Below are 17,580 nucleotides of genomic sequence, written 5' to 3'. Positions count from 1 at the left end.
GGTTCATACTCCTGACACCTGCACTTGGTATGATACATACTCCTGACACCTGCACTGTGTACGATACATGCTCCTGAACCTGCACTGTGTACGATTCATGCTCCTGAACCTGCACTCTGTACGATACATACTTCTGAACCTGCACTCTTTACGATATATACTTCTGAACCTGCACTCTGTATGATATATACTCCTGACACTTGCACTTTGTACAGTATGTAAGTTAATTTTTAAGCCCTTCCCACTTTTGTCCCAATTTTGCTACACCCACAGTTCACCATGGCGTGTTTGACGTAGCTGCTTTATCATTGTCCCCTGGATGTTGAAGGGGGACCTGTCAGGGAGGCTGTACAAGGCCCCATGAATTCTAATGGTGGCCTTTAATTGGACAGTCTAGTGAAGAGGGTATGGGGACATACTGGGCTATCTATTGGGGGGGGGGGGGTCTCTCGTAACCATGAAGAACCTCTGATCTAATTAATACACCATGTTGGTATACATACTGTATACTTGGTTACGTTGTCTTTTTTCTTTTTTTTATTCCTCTCTTTATTTTGTCGTTTCTCATGGCTTCTTATCATTTGCTCATGCCCTGACATTCCCTAACACTGGAGAATTATGGTTTACCTCTTATCATCTTCCTAAGATTTCACCGTGCCGTGTGGTTTGTAAGATCCTTATATTAGGCCACATTTCTACTCCGTATTCTTCACTTGGAGGAGAGCACTTAGCCCAATGTTATTTGTCACTACCGATGAAGCTACATACTGTGTGATCCATGTATTACAAGAGCAACTTAATAATGTATCAATGTATTACGAGGATTTAGGATCCAGGGTCCATCCTTAGAGGGAAGGTTTTTTCCGCTTCATGGGGACTTTACATGGAGCTAACATTTAAAGACACGCGTTTGGTCATCTTTTTACAGCTGAACTTCAGGCAGATATTAAAGACGCAAATTAAAATAACAGTTTGTAAATCTCTTAAATGAAAAATTAACAAAGTATATCTTTATAGCAGAGGTCTCCAAACTTTCTAAACAAAGGGCCAGTTTGTTGTTCTTCTAAATTTAGCGGGGCCAGACCGTGACCAGTGGGAGTTGAAGATGTCCTGACATCAGTAGGGGTAAACTATGGCCCATCTTTAGCATCAGGGGGGAGAAATAGTGCCCATAGTTGATATCAGTGGGAGGAATAGTGCCCCATCATTGGTGTCAATGAAAGAAATAGTGCCCCATCGTTTGCATTAGGGGGAGGAATAGTGCCCCATCATTGGTGTGATTGGGAGGAAAAGTGCTGCATTGTTGGTATCAGTGGGAGGAATAATGTCCCATCATTGGGGTTAGTAAGAGGAATAGTGCCCCTTCATTGGTATTAGTGAAAGAAAGAGTGCCCCATTATTGGTGTCAGTGAAAGGAATGGTGCCCCATCATTAGCATTAGGGGGAGGAATCGTGCCCCATTATTGGTATTAGTGGGAGGAATAGTGACCCATCATTGGTGTCAGTGGGAGGAATAGTGCCCCATCATTGGTGTCAGTGGGAGGAATATTGCCCCATCATTGGTATCAGTGGGAGGAATAGTGCCCCATCATTGGTATCAGTGGGAGGAATAGTGCCCCCATTATTGGTTTTAGTGGGAGGAATAGCGCCCCATCATTGGTATCAGTGGGAGGAATAGTGCCCCATCATTGGTATCAGTGGGAGGAATAGTGCCCCCATTATTGGTTTTAGTGGGAGGAATAGCGCCCCATCATTCATATCGGTGGGAAGAATAGTGCCCCATCATTGGAATCAGTGGCAGGAATAGTGCCCCCATCATTGATTTTAGTGGGAGGAATAGTGCCCCATCATTGGTGTCAGTGGGAGGAATAGTGCCCCATCATTGGTGTCAGTGAAAGGAATAGTACCCCATCTTTAGCATTAGGGGAAGGAATATTGCCCCAACATTGGTATCAGTGAAATGAATAGTGCCCCTTCATTGGTATCAGTGGAAGGAATAGGGCCCCATCATTGGCATCAGTTGGGATAATAGTGCCCCATCATTGGCATCAGTTGGGATAATAGTGCCCTATCATTGGTGTCAGTGAAAGAAATAAAGGAATGTTGACCCATCTTTAGCATTAGGGGAAGGAATAGTGCCCATTATTGGTGTCAGTGGGAGGAATAGTGCCCCATCTTTGGTGTCAGTGGAAGGAATGATAAATAATTAGCGAGTCTTTTGGGAAAAAAAAAAAAAAGACTTCATAAATTGGATAAACCTCTCTGAAAAATAGGAATTTTTGATTATTGCAACCTACAAAATATGACATAAATGAGTTAAAAAAACCCAAAGTAGATTTATAGGTAAAAATCAGTAGGGAAAAATTCTGTGATCAAAATTTTCCTTAAAAAATTGCAAGGTGTCAAGATGTTATAAATATTTATAATAATAATGAAATGGAAGGAGTATCAGACCACTGCAAATCTACGAAGACCTGGCCGTCCCTCTAAACTTTCAGCTCATACAAGGAGAAGACTGATCAGAGATGCAGCCAAGAGGCCCATGATCACTCTGGATGAACTGCAGAGATCTACAGCTGAGGTGGGAGACTCTGTCCATAGGACAACAATCAGTCGTATACTGCACAAATCTGGCCTTTATGGAAGAGTGGCAAGAAGAAAGCCATTTCTTAAAGATATCCATAAAAAAGTGTCGTTTAAAGTTTGTCACAAGCCATCTGGGAGACACCAAACATGTGGAAGAAGGTGCTCTGCTCAGATGAAACCAAAATCAAACTTTCTGGCAACAATGCAAAACGTTATGTTTGGCGTAAAAGCAACACAGCTCATCACCCTGAACACACCATCCCCACTGTCAAACATGGTGGTGGCAGCATCATGGTTTGGGCCTGCTTTTCTTCAGCAGGGACAGGGAAGATGGTTAAAATTGATGGGAAGATGGATGGAGCCAAATACAGGACCATTCTGGAAGAAAACCTGATGGAGTCTACAAAAGACCTGAGACTGGGACAGAGATTTGTCTTCCAACAAGACAATGATCCAAAACATAAAGCAAAATCTACAATGGAATGGTTCACAAATAAACATATCCAGGTGTTAGAATGGCCAAGTCAAAGTCCAGACCTGAATCCAATCGAGAATCTGTGGAAAGAACTGAAAACTGCTGTTCACAAACGCTCTCCATCCAACCTCACTGAGCTCAAGCTGTTTTGCAAGGAGGAATTGGCAAAAATTTCAGTGTCTCGATGTGCAAAACTGATCGAGACATACCCCAAGCGACTTACAGCTGTAATGGCAGCAAAAGGTGGCGCTACAAAGTATTAACTTAAGAGGGCTGAATAATTTTGCACGCCCAATTTTTCAGTTTTTTATTTCTTAAAAAAGTTTGAAATATCCAATAAATTTCATTCCATTTCATGATTGTGTCCCACTTGTTGATTCTTCACAAAAAAATTACAGTTTTATATCTTTATGTTTGAAGCCTGAAATGTGGCAAAAGGTCGCAAAGTTCAAGGGGGCCGAATACTTTCGCAAGGCACTGTATATTCACATGGCATCACATTAAATATGTGATCTTGCAAAAAAGTCTTTTGCATTTACAGAGATGCCTATTTGGTAGTAGCAACCTTTTTTTGCTAGGGATGTCATGTGATGTTATATATTTTCATCCTGGCTGCGTTTATTACCTTATCTTAACACCTGACAGTAAAGCTACAAAAAAGAGCTACTTAGCAGCCTATATATATATATAAAATCTTGGCATTTTGCAATTTTTTAACGAAAATTTTGATCACAGAATTTTTCCCTTTTGATTTTTACCTATAAATCTAGTTTGGGTATTTTTAACTCATTTATGTCCTATTTTGTAGGTTGAAATAATCAATAATTCCTATTTTTCAGAGAGGTTTATCCAATATATGAATTTTTTTTTTTTCCAAAATACTTGCTAATTATTTATAGAACCCAGTTCTTAGAAAAATTAATTGTTATATAGTTAGTTTTAAAAAAGACCATCTAGTTCAACCAATAGAAAAAAATAAAAATAAAATAAAAAATCTCCATATAGAGACTCCTATACCCAGAGTTAATACAAAGGAACGCAAAATACGTTGAGAATAAACATTCCTCTGGGTCACATATACTTTTTTTTTTTGGCCAATTTTCCCTAATTTCGTACAATGCTCTCTCCTCCTTTCAAATTCCTCTATCAATCTTTCTGACACTGCAAAAACACTGGGTTAAATGCGTCTTCAAAATAAGGCAAAATCTAACCACTTGAAGACCAGGCCCTTTATAAAAATCTGTATTTTATGCTAGAAAATTACTTGGAACCCCCAAACATTATATATTAGTGTTATATAATATAATATTTTTAAAGCAGAGGCCCTAGAGAATAAATTGGTGGGTGCAATTTTGTATGTAATTTTTGTATGCAATTTTAAAGGATAAGTTTACTTTTTGGGAAAAAATAATAAATGCACATTTTTTTGCAGGTAAAAAAATGTGCATTTTATTTTTTTTATTTTGGAGCCTATAAAGCATTGCACCAGCGATTAGCAGATGTCATGCAGGTCTCCAGCAGATCTGCCAGTGTATGTGCTTGCCTGTACATCCCGTACGAGGAAGCAGCTACAATCTGACTGTAAGCGTGAATGAACTACCACCGCACTCCACAGAGATGGTGAGGGGTTCTTTCTGGAGCGGTGCCTCCCTGGTTCCTGATATGGTGAGTAGCTGCCCCCCCTCTCCCTCAGAGGGTTTTAGGGTCGATATGGACCCCTTTTCAGGACGGTCGAACCCCCGGGTTCCCCTCCTTCCTGTCAGGCACCCCCCCTTCATCTGTCCTCCCATCCTACCCCCCCTCCACTTATGCTGAGGCTGTGTGAATGGTCTGGTCCATCTCCTGGGGTGGGGCCAGGGCGCTATGCTGGCGACGGGGGTGGGGGGAGTGAACTGCTAGCGACTGAACGATCAGCTGTGTGGTTGGGGGTTGTACCTGGCGGGGGCTCTTGCCAGGGCCCCCCGTCCTGCCTGGGCCTGTCCCTGAGGCCTAGTGATACCTCCTGGGTCCCTGGGAGCCTTGTGGTGCCGCCATTTTCTTGTAGCCTGTGTGCTCAATGCATAACGGCCATGTTTGTGTAGTCCGGTTGCCATTTTGCGGTTGTTTGCCATTGAAAATAGCGGCCGTCATGACAGTGAAGCCCTCTGGGCGGCGAGCCCCTCCTCATCCCCGGGTGCTGACTTCTGGATCCTTTCATTTCCTAATCACTGCTCGTGCAGTGCAGATTCTCCTGGTGGCTGCGGGGTGGTGAGTCTGGTGGGGTCCTCTCCCACTCTGCTTAGGATTGATTGATGCTCTGTGACTGGAAACCGGGTGGTGCTGCCAGAGCGGTGGGGGTTGTCCCTTAGCAGTGTTTTACACTTTTTTGTGGGGTCCCCCTGGAGACTCATGGAGACTTTGGAGCACATATTCCCACCTGATCCCCTCTCTGGGGCTGGGGGGTCCTCAGGGTCCCATCCATTGATGCACTTACAGCGGTCCTGGAGTCTCTTGTGCCATGGGTGGAGGTGGCTTTTGGGCGACGGGCTGGCATAAAGCGACCCCCCCTCCTTCCCCTGCCTCATCTGTCTCCTCAGATCCTAAATCTTATTCGGCCACCGTGGATATGGGTCACCCTGCCGTGTCCTGAATCCTCAAATAGTGAGTATGATTCCTCCGCTTCTGCAACCGCGCATGAAAAGGCGCTGGTGGACGCATTGATTGTATCTGTGCTTGAGACTTAAAGTTGGAGCACGCAGCTGTGGCTACGACGGAGGTGCAGGTTCCCTTTGGCACTCATAAGCCATCCAGAGCAGCAAAGATGTTCCCTTTTCCCTCCTATTTTGACAGAATTGTCACTAAAAAGTGGGGATGACCAAAGCGTCCCCTTGGTGTCCCTAAGCAAGTTAGTAGGCGATACCCCTATCAGGAGTCCCTGCTTAGGAAGTGGCCTGTTCCACCGGTGGTGGACCCTCCAGTTTCCAGATTAAACAAGGCAACTATGATTCTGGTTGAAGAGTCCCTGGTCTTTAAGGTCCTGGCTGACAGGGAGGCAGAGGCTTTGTACACCCTGGCTGGTTCAGCACTGAGGCCGATATTCACCATTGCCCTGATGTCGCTGACTCTGACCGAATGGGCTAAGCTTTTGCACCGTGACCTAGAGGTGGAGTAGCTCCCCCTCTGCCTTTACTGAGCTGGTCCAGGGGCTGCAGTTTTTTCTGTTATGCCTCTTTGGATGTGGGTCCCCTAGTGGCTCGGCTCTCTATTTTGGCAGTGGTCCTTCAGCGTGTCTTTTGGCTCAAATGCTGGTCTGCGGACCAGACTTCGAAAAAGGCCCTAACTGATTTTTTTTTTTCGAGGAGATCGCCTGTTTGGTGCTACCCTATATGGCATCATTAAAGGTCTCATAGGGAGGAGAGCAAATTTCTTCCGCAGGCTACTCAAGGGAAAGACCCTCGTGGTAGTCCTGGGCCCTCATTTTCATCTCATAAGAAGTTGTTTCATACCTCAGGGTTGAGGGACAAGGGATCTGAGCCCTTCAGGGCCACTTTTGGAAGATCCAAGCGAACTTGGTCTGGCAAGTCAAGTGAAGGCTTCTCCAGACTCGTGGACAAGGCCCCTTCAGCAGGAAGGTGCGCCCGCATGAGTATCTGGGGTGGGGGGATGTCTTCGCTAGTTCCCAGACCCGTGGACTCCCCTCAGGGGAGGACTGGGCCAGGGGGCCGGGGAGCAATGGCCCCCCGGGTCGCTCCGATGCCCACGTAAAAAGGCAGCACCCCTTCTGACACAGACATGCCTAAAGAATTTCTTGTTAAGAGAAGTAAAACGTTCCCACCGCTGAGAGTACAGGTTGAAAACAAGGACAGAGTGCAGGCCCACCCCCCAGCATGGATGGTGAAAACTGTGTCTCAGCAGAGGCCAGTTCCATGCCCCACTGGAGATTCTCCTCCCCCGTCCAGCCCCGACTAAGCTCCCCCAGCTCCCCCAACTGTCCTCTGCTGGCCACGTTGGAAACCCGGATTTGCCAGGTGAGTAGAGAGTACCTGAAGCCGAGCTTCAGCCTGGAATGGGGGTCAGGAGGAGGCAAGAAGAGGGAGAGTGGGAGGGGGGCCGAGCCGCTGCACCATGGGCCTCTGGTTTGTACTTGCCCCCTGGGCCGAAAGTTGCCAGTCAGCCCCTGACTCCCCTGGTACAAGAACAAGTGGGTCCACAAGATCATTCGGTCCGGCTACAAGATCGAGTTTCTTTCTTACCCTCCGGTAAGGTTCTTCCTTCTGATGTGCGACTGTCCCATGTCTGCTCTTTTTGGGGCCGTGCAAGACCTTTTACTTTACGGTGATGGTCCCGGTTCCAACTTTGGAACGTTTTCAGGGGTTTTTACTCAAACCTGTTTACAGTTCCCAGGAAGGAAGGCAGGGTTCATCCAATTCTGGACCTCAAGGCATTCAACTGCTTTGTGCATGTGCAAAAGTTCAGAATGGAGTCCGTTCGCACGGTGGTGGCTTCCCTGCTTCAGAGGGCTTTTCTTGCCTCCACTGACACTTGTCTTCACATTCCAATATGTGTCAGTCTCTAGCACTTTCTCCGCTTTGCCGTGGGAGAGGAGCATTATCAGTTTGTGGTGTTACCCTTTGATCTTGCATCTGCTCCTCAGGTCTTCAAGAAAGTGTCGGTGCCAGCATTGTTATTCCAATGGGGGATCAAGGTACTGGGCTACTTGGACATCCTCCTTCTGTGAGCGGAGGCTCCCACTGCTCTGGTGGAAAACCTGGAAATCACCATACAAGCTTGAGGGAGTTTTGCTGAATTCTGAATTTTCAGAAGTCTGCTCTTGTTCTGTCCACAAGCTGGACTATCTGGGTCTGACTTTGGACTTGGCCTTAGCCAGAGTGCTCCTTCCTCTGGACAAACACTAGAAACTACAGGCTGCAATTTGTCTTCTGCTGTCCAGCACATGGTCATCCCTCTGGACTTGCATGCCAGTGCTGGGCCTGATGGTGTCTACCTTTGAGGCGGTTCTGTTTGCACAGATCCATACGAGCTCCCTGCAGGGAGATTCTGGCAAAATGGGAAAAGAATACGCAGTCTCTGGACAATCAGACCTGGTTCAAACGGGGGAACGAAAGAGTCCCTGATATGGTGGCTTCGTTTTTTGGCGCTTCAGCTGGGCAAATTCTTGCTCCCCTTGTATTGGAAAGTGGTCATCATGGATGCCAGTCTGTCCAGTTGGGGAGGCGTCCTCAGCAAAGACTCTACTCAGGGAATCTGGACACTGGAAGAGTGCAGACTACTGATCAATGTCTTGGAACTCCGAGCGATCAGGAACTTTGGACGGATCGTCTTCAGGGATGTCCAGTGCGTATTCAATCGGACAATGCAAGGGCCGTGGCTTATGGCAGTCACCAGGGGGGCACAAGAAGTGTCCTGGTGGCTCTAAAGGTAGCCGGCATTCTAAGGTGGGCAGAACGGTTGGTTACAGCTTTCTCAGCTGTACACATTCCCGGGGTGGAAAACTGGCAGGCGGATTACCTTAGTTGGCAGGTGTTGGACCAAGGGGAGTGGTCCCTTCATCTGGAGGTGTTTCATCAGTTGTGTCTCTGGTGGGGCATCCCCGAGGTGGATCTGTTGGCTTCCCGGCTCAACAGAAAGGTTCAGAGGTTTGTGGCTCGGTCACGGGATCCTCTGGCAGACACCACAGAGATGCGCTGGTGGCCCCATGGTGTCAGTATCGTCTGATATACACCTTTCCTCCTCTCAAGCTTCTGCCAAGACTTCTACATAGGATCAAGGCAGAAGGGATTCCGTTCATCTTAGTGGCCCCGGACTAGCCTTGCTGGGCTTGGTACGCTGATCTGGTGCTGCTGATTGCCGATGTTGCTTGGAAACTTCCTCTCAGGGAGGATCTGCTGTCCCAAGGACCAATCTTCCTTCCTGCTTTACAGTTGTGAGTCGGTGTTTCCAAAGCTGTTAAAAGCTAGGAAACCTACTTCTAAGAAGATCTACCATTGTACGTGGAAGATGTACATTGCGTGATGTGAGTCTCTTGGGGTTCATCCTCGCTCTTGTTCGGTGGCTCGGATCTTCCTTCAATGGGGGGGTTGAGCAGAAACTGGCCTTGAGTACTATCAAGGGTCAGGTGTCGGCCTTAGCGGTCTTATTTCAACAGCCCTTGGCCACATACTCCCTGGTGTGTACTTTTCTTCAGGGAGTTAGGCATTTGACACCACCAGTGTGGTCTCTGTTGCCGTCTTGGGACCTCAATTCGGTGCTCTCAGTCCTTCAGAAGCCTCTTTTTGAGATTCTTCAGGAGATTCCCCTACTTTCGCCTTTCCCAGAAGGTGGCCCTTTTGGTAGCTTTCACCTCTGCGCGCAGGGTGTCGGAATTGGCGGCGTTATTCTGTCGTTCACCTTACTGGTAGTTCACATGATTAGGTGGTTCTTTGCCCCTGTGCGTTGTTCCTTCCTCAGGTTGTCTCTGATTTTCATTTGAATGAAGACATTGTGTTGCCTTCTCTGTGTCCCAGGCCAACATAAACAAGGGAAATTGCCTTGCATACCTTGGATGTGAACCAGGCAATTAGGGTGTACCTGGCACCTATGGAGTCTTTTAGGAAGTCAGACTCCCTATTTGTGCTCATGGATGGGCCTCGGGAAGGGTTGTCTGTTTCCTCTGCGACCATTTCCAGATGGATCAGACAGATGGTGATTCAGGTCTTCTCCATCCAGGGTCAGGTTCCTCCTTTCCCTGTCAAGGCGCATTATACTCGGGCGCTCAGTGCCTCCTGGGCTTTCCGTCATCAGGCGTCATTGACGCAGGTTTGCAAGGGGGCCTCCTGGACGTCGGTGCACACTTTCACAAAGTTCTATAAAGTGGATGTGTTGGCATCTGTGGATGCCAACACATGGCCGCAAGGTTTTTGCAGGCTGCTGTTTAGAGGATCTGGTTCTCTTTGAGGGTGTATTGTTTTTTTCAGGTGAGCTCCAGTTGTTTTGGTTGAGCTCCTGTTTACCTGGTTGGCTATATTTAGCCTTGGGAATAATTTTTTTACTGTTCCCACCCCTAATGGTAATACTGCTTTGGGACATTGCAATGGTTAAGAAGATCAGAAGCTGTGTCTGTCAATGAACGAAAGAGAAAATGGGATTTTTTACTTACCTTATCCTTGAGATGTACGTCTAAGAGTCTTTTGAAAGCCACCATACTACCCGCAGAAAACACCTCTTGTGGTAGAGAGTTCCACAATCTTGTAGCCCCAACAGTAAAGAACCCCCCACGTTGTCTGAGGTTAAAGCGCTTCTCCTCTAATCGCATTGTATGCCCTTGAGTCCTCATGCAATCCCTTCGACTGAACAGCTTTTTTTTCTAAGCTGAGATCCCCATTGAGATATTTATAAATTGCTATCATGTCCCCCCTCAGGCGTCTCTTCTGCAGGGAGAATAAATCAAGCGATTGCAGACGCTCTTCATAATTAAGGTCCTCCAATCCCCTAATTAGTTTAGTAATCTGTGGAGTTGTAATTCTTCTGACACTGCTTGTAACAAAACCGAGTACCTATAGCATAGAGAGGGAGTATACCCCCTGGGACTGCCCATAGGCATAGCCAGACTTTTTTTCTACCTAGTGTCCTACTCCTGTAGGGCGCAGTATAACCCATTGGTTAGGAAGATCAGGAGCTGTGTCCATCAATGAACGTCGGAGAAAAGGATTTTACGCTAAGTCGAAAATCCCATTTTATGGTTGTAACATGACAAAATGTGGAAAATTTCAAGGGGTATGAGTACTTTTTTAAGGCACTGTACATCATACCATGTGCTTACTGTATCTATTTTTTTATTTAAAGGTAATTGTAAAATGGTTTTGCATGGGTGATGCCATTTATTTTAACATCTCACCCATTTAAAATAAAAAAAGTTCTATTGAATTTTGCAATATGGTCTACATTCATTAGTCATCAACAGAAGTTATTATCATAGAATGACTTACTGTTTATTCTTTTTATGTGTGAGTGTTCATTGTCTGATTGGAGAAAAACGTTCGATCTTGAAGACGTGAGTTGGGCCACAGCAACAAATTATTTTCTTTTCTTTTAGCAACCTAAAAATGTAAAGATAATTGCACAAGTTAGACTCTGTATATTTTGGCATTCAGTCTTTGCAAAAAAAAAAAAAGAACCAACAATTATTGGTCAACTGGTAAACTTACCAGATTTGTACACATCTATTTTTTTAATTTAATTGGCAACACTTCACTTGTGTGAGATTGGCTGTGTTGGCGACCAGAATTGTAAGATAAATAGTTCAGGGACTTAAAAAAATTGTAAACTGATGAGGTGTTCATTACTATAAACCAGGGCTTTTTTTCAGCGGGAACGCGGGGGAACGCAGTTCCATCACCTCCAGCACTGAATTTAGGTAATGACAAGGAGTGCTGGGGTGTGCTGCAGGGTCTGTTGATTGAGGGATCTATTCTAGCTGGAGGGGGTCTAGTTTTGCAGGGGGGTCTATTGATGCTGGTGGGGGACCTACTGTTGCTGGGGGTCCGTTTTCGATGGGAGAGTTCTACTGTTGAGGGAGGGGGTCTTTTATTGGTTGGCAGAGAATCTATTGATGCTGGCTGTGTGGGGATCTGTTGTTGCTGCTGGGAGTCTTTTGTTGCTACGGAAAAAATGTTGTTGCTGGTGATCCATTGTTAGGGGGATCTATTAAACAAACTAAACAACACAAACAACACACCTCATGGCTAACAGAAGATAGACTTAGAACTAAACTAGAGAAACTTAACATAAATAAATCACCGGGACCGGATGGCTTGCACCCGAGGGTTCTTAAAGAGCTCAGCCAGGTGATTGCCAGACCATTATTCTTGATCTTTAAGGATAGTTTACAGACGGGTATGGTGCCAGCTGATTGGAAAAAAGCCAACGTGGTACCAATATTTAAAAAGGGGCAGAGGTGTATCCCGGGTAACTATAGGCGGTCAGCCTAACATCAGTAGTCTGCAAAATTTTGAAGGGGATGTTAAGGGACCACATACAAGACTTTAGTAATGAAAACAGTATTATTAGTAGTAATCAGCATGGATTCATGAAAAATCGTTCTTGCCAAACCAATCTATTAACCTTCTACGATGAAGTGAGCTGCCACCTAGATAAAGGAAAGCCTGTGGATGTGGTGTATCTGGACTTTGCAAAGGCCTTTGACACCGTTCCCCACAAACGCTTACTGTACAAACTAAGGAAGGTAGGTATGGACCATAAGGTGAGTACCTGGATAGAGAACTGGCTCCAGGGGAGAGTCCAGAGGGTGGTGATTAATGGGGAATACTCGGATTGGGCGGGTTTGGAAAGTGGGGTCCCCCAGGGTTCTGTCCTGGGACCAATCCTGTTTAATTTATTCATAAATGATTTAGAGGAAGGGATATCTAGTACAATCTCAGTATTTGCGGATGATACTAAACTAAGCATGTCAATATCTTCTATGCAGGATGTGGAAACCTTACAAGCGGACCTGAACAAAATAATGGGGTGGGCAACTACATGGCAGATGAGGTTTAATGTTGAAAAATGTAAAGAAATGTACTTGGGTGCCAGAAACCAGAAAGCAAGCTACTCACTAGGGGGGGAACCTCTGGGTGAGTCTAGGATGGAAAAAGACCTGGGGGTACTGGTAGACAACAGGCTTGGCAGTGGCATGCAATGCCAAGCTGCTGCAAGCAAAGCCAACAGAATACTGGGATGTATAAAAAAGGGGATTCACTCCAGAAATAAAGAGATTATTCTCCCACTCTACAAGACTCTGGTCCGGCCACATCTGGAGTATGCCATCCAGTTCTGGGCACCGGTCCTCAGGAAGGATGTGCTGGAACTGGAGAAAGTCCAGAGAAGGGCAACAAAAATAATTAGGGGAATGGAGGACATCAGCTATGAGGAAAGACTACAAGCACTGAACCTATTCTCTCTGGAGAAGAGACGATTGAGGGGGGATATGATATCAATGTACAAATACTGTACTGGCGACCCGAGCATAAGGAACAAACTATTCAGAGAAAGGAGATACAATAAGACACGTGGCCACTCACTAAAACTAGAGGAAAGGCGGTTTAACCTTAAAGTACGTAAGGGGTTCTTCACTGTCAGAGAAGTAAGGATGTGGAATTCTCTTCCAAGCAGTCGTATCAGCAGGGAGCATCGATAGTTTAAAAAAACTATTAGATGGGCACCTTAAAGACCACAACATACAGGGGTATACAATGTACAACATACAGGGGTATACAATGTACAACATACAGGGGTATACAATGTACGGTTAACAGCAAACACACACACACATCATAGGTTGAACTGGATGGACTGATGTATTTTTTCAACCTCACTAACTATGTAACTATTGTTGCAAGCGGGGGGATCTATTTTACCTCTTTTCTTGTTATCAATACCAAATTCCATACAAATGATATGTGGTTCTGTATTGTCTAAAAGGCCAGTACTGGGAGGTGGGTGAAACCAAGGAATGGTGCTCGGAGGAGGGTGGGAGCGGTAAAAGGGGTGACCCGGAAAGGGGGAATTCCTGCACCTATTTTCTAAGCAAAAAAGCCCTGCTATAAACCAGTCATGTTCTGGCAAAAATCCCCATCCCCAGTGTCTGCTCCTTTAGTAAATGAACCCTACAATATTTTAAATATACAGTCGTGGTCAAAGATTTTGAGAATGACACAAATATTAATTTTCACAAAGTCTGCTGCCTCAGTTTTTATGATGAAAATTTGCATATATTCCAGAATTTTGTGAAGAGTGATCAGATGAATTGCAATTATTTGTGTAGCACCCTCCTAGGTAGGTGCTAGGAAAAATAATAGTTTGCTCTTCCTGCTTCACATGGGGAGCCTGATCTGTAGCTATGCCTGTTGCATGTGTCCAGTGGGTGATTCATCTGGTCTGAGGGAGTGTCCCCACTGTGTCCAATAGGGGAGCCTGTTGGACAGTGGAGGAAACCCAGGCAGTGTCACACAGGCTTTTTTGGCTGTCCCGGTGGGTTGGCACAAGAGTGGTGCATCCTGGGATACGCCATAAAAGCCAGGGGAACATGTGACAGGGCGTCTTTGGGCGGGAAGCCAGGTCCCAGGAGGAGGGTGACGGCTGTCTCTCCTCCTGTTGCTGAGGAAGGTGGTCACAGGCGGTCTACCTTGTGGACTAGAAGTGCGGTGCTGAGCCAGGAGGTCCAGTGGATGCTGAGAGTTGGACCCAGGGAAAAACAGTGTCCGTGGGTACCGGGAAGCTTGCCAGGGGTCTGCCCAGGAAGGGGACCACTCTAGTAGGGTGTCAGTGGACAGAAGGTCAGCGCACACTAGCAGTGAGAAAGGGGGTGCCAAGTTAGACCCTGAAGAGTAACCTAAACGAGAGTACATATTCTTTATCTTCACTTCAGTGGCAAGGTGAGGCAGCGGCCTTGCCGCATTCTACAGTCAGTTGTCCTCAGGAATTGTGCATAGTTCAAGTTGGAGTATCCCACTCATCCCTTCTCCCATCCAAGTTCCAATAAAAAATAAACAAATCCCCTGGAATGTTCATTGTCTGAGCCAAGGACTTTTAATTCCGTGTATCTGCTGTCAGTTGCTAATGGTAACCCAGGGGAACCCAAGAAGTGTAATTCTCAGCAGCTCCCTAGGGGGCAGTGCTACATTTGCAAAGTCCCTCTTTGCTATAAAAATTAACTTAACCACTTGCCGACCGCGTCACGACTATTTACTGCGGTGGTCAGCCCCTCACAGGCAGAGCGACGGAGTACTATGTCGCTAGCCTGTGAGGGTCTAGGGAGCGAGCGCGCCCCCCCGGAGGCGCGCTCCCAAATGGTCACGGACCCCCCGCGCGTGTGACCGGCGGACCCGATCGTCCGCCGGTCACTCGCGATCGTCGGTGGAGAGGGAGAAAGGCAAGCGGCTAATGTAAACAAGCCGCCTGTCATTATCCCCGGTGTATGAATGGTGATCATACGGTTCTACTATGTAGAACCGTTGATCACTGTTCATACATCTCAAGCCACAGCCAATCACAGTTAGAATCACGCCCCTAGGGACACACATAGCCCCTCCCTCTCAAAAAAGTTAACCCCTTCACTGCCAGTGTAATTTTACAGTAACAGTGCATATGTATAGCACTGATTACTGTAGAAATGTCACTGGTAACCCCAAAAGTGTCAAAAATGTCAGTCAAGGGTCCGATCTGCCCGCCGCAATGTCGCAGTACCGCAAAAAAAATCGCAGATCGCCGTCATTACGCGTTTAAAAAAATAAAAACAAAAATGACAAAAATCTTTCCCTTTGTTAGTAAACGCAATAACTTTTGCACAAACCAATCAAAATACGCTTTTTGCGATTTTTTTTTACCAAACATATGTAGCAGAAAACAAATTGGCCGAAAATGTTAAAAAATTTTGATTTCTACATTTTTTTGGGGGGAATTTCATATAAAAAAATGTGAAAAATATTATTTTTGCAAAATTGACGCTCTTTTTTTGTTTATAGCGCATGATGAAAAAATCGCACAGGTGATCAAATACCACCAAAAGAAAGCTCTGTTTGTGGGAAAAAAAGGACGTCAAATTCGTTTAGGTACAGTGTCTCACGACCGCGCAATTGTCCGTTAAAGTCACGCAGTGCCGAATCCCAAAATACCCCCTGGTCAGGAAGGGGGTAAAATCTTCCGGGGCTTAAGTGGTTAATAAAGAAAGGTACAAAAACATCCTCCAAGAGCGATGTCTTCCAACCATCCAAGAACTGTTTGGTGAGGAACAATGCCTTCTCCAGCATGATGGAGAACCTTGCCGTAAGGCAAAAGTGATAACTAAGTGGCTTGGGGAACAAAACATCCACATTTTGGTTCCATGGCCAGAACCCAATCCCCAATGAGAACGTGTGGTCAATCCTCAAGAGGCGGGTGAATAAAAAAAAACCCCACAAATTCTGAAAAACTCCAAGCATTGATTATGCAAGAATGGGCTGCCATCAGTCAGGGTGAGTGACAGCATGAAGGATGAGTGACAGCAACCAGAAGTTGAGTGATAGCATGCCGGGGGCGAACTGCAGAGGTCTTGAAAAAGAAACACTGCAAATATTGACTCTTTGTATAAACTTCATGTACCGTATATACTCGAGTATAAGCCGAGTTTTTCAGCATGTTTTTTCATGCTGAAAAAGACCCCCCCCCCCCTGGCTTATACTCGAGTAACGTTCTCACCTTTTCCCCGTCAGTGCGCATGCGCCGCTGCCGCTCGGGAAAGCCCCTACACATTCGGATATTCCTGGGCAGACGGCGCATGTACAGTGATGTGTTGGCGCTGGGCGGCGCCATTTTTAAATGTAAGGTGGAAAGGTAAGTAAGACTCCTCCGCAGCACTGCAGGTAAAGGTAAGTGAGACTCCTGTACCATGCCCACAGCACTGCATCACCTGTACCATCTGTGCCATATGTGTGCCATGCCTGTACCATCTTTGCCATGCCTGAACCATATCTGTGCCATGCCTGTACCATATCTGTGCCATGCCTGTACCATCTGTGCCATATCTGTGCTATGCCTGTACCATCTCCTGTGCCATGCCTGAACCATCTCCTGTGCCATGCCTGAACCATCTCCTGTGCTATGCCTGAACCATCTCCTGTGCTATGCCTGTACCATCTCCTGTACCATGCCTGTACCATCTCCTGTACCATGCCTGAACCATCTCCTGTGCCATGCCTGAACCATCTCCTGTGCTATGCCTGAACCATCTCCTGTGCCATGCCTGAACCATCTCCTGTGCCATGCCTGAACCATCTCCTGTGCCATGCCTGAACCATCTCCTGTGCCATGCCTGAACCATCTCCTGTGCTATGCCTGTACCATCTCCTGTACCATGCCTGTACCATCTCCTGTACTATGCCTGAACCATCTCCTGTGCCATGCCTGAACCATCTCCTGTGCTATGCCTGTACCATCTCCTGTGCCATGCCTGAACCATCTCCTGTGCCATGCCTGAACCATCTCCTGTGCCATGCCTGAACCATCTCCTGTGCTATGCCTGTACCATCTCCTGTACCATGCCTGAACCATCTCCTGTGCCATGCCTGAACCATCTCCTGTGCCATGCCTGAACCATCTCCTGTGCCATGCCTGAACCATCTCCTGTGCCATGCCTGAACCATCTCCTGTGCCATGCCTGAACCATCTCCTGTGCCATGCCTGTACCATCTCCTGTACCATGCCTGTACCATCTCCTGTACCATGCCTGAACCATCTCCTGTGCCATGCCTGAACCATCCCCTATACCAGCCATCACTAAATGGCAGACCGTGGTCCAGATCCGGACCCAGTTAATGTCTCAACTGGACCCCTGCGGTCCCACCCTTTAGAGTCGTCAGTCATGAAAATACCACATGGTGGCCACTAGATGGAGTTGATGATTAGAGGAAATACTAGATAGTATTAGAAATACTAGAAGTTGATGATTATATTAGAAATATTATGGGAATTATTTGTTACGGCTGTCCAATTTTTTTTATTTTTTT

General features: G+C 46.3%; 1 protein-coding gene across 1 annotated transcript in view; it reads right to left on the bottom strand.

Moving 5' to 3' along the window:
• The window catches only part of GABRA3 (gamma-aminobutyric acid type A receptor subunit alpha3), a 67,290-nt gene extending 56,165 nt beyond the window's left edge, over nucleotides 1-11,125 (bottom strand). Inside the window, exon 1 of the mRNA XM_082263956.1 lies at nucleotides 11,026-11,125. The gene's annotated coding sequence lies outside the window, so the exon portion shown is untranslated. The remainder of the gene's footprint in view (nucleotides 1-11,025) is intronic.
• Nucleotides 11,126-17,580: the final 6,455 nt, after the last annotated feature.

The sequence above is a fragment of the Pelophylax lessonae genome, assembly GCF_965119305.1.
Source record: "Pelophylax lessonae genome assembly, chromosome: 7".
NCBI lineage: Eukaryota > Metazoa > Chordata > Amphibia > Anura > Ranidae > Pelophylax > Pelophylax lessonae.
The sequence above is the reverse complement of the archived record's forward strand: the minus strand, read 5'-3'. Positions and strand labels throughout refer to the sequence as shown.